A 2079-nucleotide genomic window follows, 5' to 3' on the forward strand; every position below is an offset into this window, starting at 1 on the left:
AACAAGGTCCTAGAGAAGGCATTGCTTCCCAGCAAGACGGGTGATTTGCACTGCTAGCTGTGGTGTGTTTACCAATTTGGTAGCTAAACTTTCAGCTCACAAATCTCACTGCAATCTTTCTGTAGAAAGTCATGTTTTTGTTTTTGTTTTTCTCTTTTACTTTCATCTCCATTAATCTCTCTATTCCCTGGCATTTGTTCCTCATGCTGCTCGGATGTTTATGACTATTTCTCCCAATTATCAGGTGCAGGATGTCAGTACAAGCACCTCAGCAAGACTCTACCATAGCCAGAGAGGCATAGAAAACAAAGTAAGGGAATGCAGTGAGTTCACAAGTGAGGGAAGTACAAAATCAGAATTGAGCCACCTAACTGCTGGAGACAGAGACCTGGTTTTAATGAAACATGAAAGTCTTTAATTCCCCTTCCAAAGATAAGGATCAAATTGTTGCACATCTGATTTTTAGTGGAACAAGCATCCTGTGTTTAAACAGGACTTTGGACCGCAATTAGGAAAGCAGTATAAACTTAACAATGTCACCATCACCCCAGCCTTACAAAAAGGGAAAAAGTTCCATTAAAAGTTAATAGGACTGGGAGTCAAGAGACCTTGGTAATATGCATTGGAATCTCCCTTATGTAAGAAGACATTTGTTCAATTTGCTGAAGTTTGAGACTCCAAGGAATTATTCAAACTGCACAATCCAAGAATTCTAGTGCTGAACAGGAGGAAGACATTTACTCAGCAACCTGCTGCCTCCTTTCCTGAAGCATAACTGAACATACCTGATATTGCCAACATGTAACACTAATTTTGGAATTAGAATCCCTTTACTAGACAGGCTTGCTAAATCTCCACAAACAATTCACACTTCTTTAAAATTAATTGTCTTCTCTGCAACTAACTCTCTCAGGTTCTGAGAAAAAATGCAATGGCAGGCAAAGACCTGATTTTTTTTTTTTTTTTTTCATTTTCTATCTTCTGTCTCTGACCAAGTATAGGCCCAGCCCAGGTAGAACTGTGTAGCAGAAGCAGAGCTGCTTTCTTCTAGTAACAGTTGCTGTTATAATATCCAAGAGCTCTGTCATACATAAAGGTGTGCAGAAAGCAATAGGTAAGTGTACTGACTTCATAAAAAGGCATAGAGTACATCTCCAACCTCAGCAGCATGAAATTAAAACTACATCTCACCCCATTGTACTGCTGCAGGTGTTATAATGCAGGATGAAATGGTATGAGAAAGCTATTTCACTGCATCAAATGCTACAGCCTCCATTAGCCTAAAATGAGTGTTGTGTTCCTGTCCCTCTCTAGGCTGAGGGAGAATAAATGAGGCAAACACCTGAGCGCTAGAAAGGAATACAGCATGGGTTGTCCAACTCCTAAAGGTACTGCTTTTTATTCTAGGTTATGGAAGGTTTCTTAGCATAAGGTGAGACATTGGAGTAAATCAAAATCTAGTGTTCCCATCTTCCCTGAGCTTTCTTTAAAAGAAAAAAAAAAAAAAGCTTTTTTTTTCCCCTTCAGGAAAGTGTTGCCATTTTCCCTACAGTTGCTGTTTTCTAGTTTTTTTTTTTTTTTTTAAAACCAAAGCTAACAATGGATCTATTTTATGATGGGAAAAGCTGCAGGTGTCAATTTCTTATACTATTTAGAAGCTACCTTAGTTCTTTAGGAATGCAGAATAGGAGCACTTGAAAAATTCAGTGAAATAAACCTGCTTCTGGCTTCAACTAATGTCAGCTTTTTTAGTGTTGTTGCTGAGATTAAACTGGTATGTTAACATTATCTTTCTTTATGAAAGAACATTTGTAATCAGTACATATGACTCTCTGAATGCTACCTTCTCCGCTAGGCCTCAAAACATAATAGAGAACTTGAGAACTCTTGTTTCTAGAATGGAGATATGGACAAGGTAAAAACTAGAATTTCTTAAAAACGAGTCTTGATCAGGTTTAGCTACTCTGGCTCAAAAAGGAGCACGCAATAACTTGTTTTCATTCACTGTTTAGTTTTTTAAAAAATGTTTCCTTATGTAGGCAGGGTCTGGTGCTTTCTTAAGATACACACAACTAAAAA

This window comes from Cygnus atratus, chromosome 15 (genome assembly GCF_013377495.2).
Source record: "Cygnus atratus isolate AKBS03 ecotype Queensland, Australia chromosome 15, CAtr_DNAZoo_HiC_assembly, whole genome shotgun sequence".
NCBI lineage: Eukaryota > Metazoa > Chordata > Aves > Anseriformes > Anatidae > Cygnus > Cygnus atratus.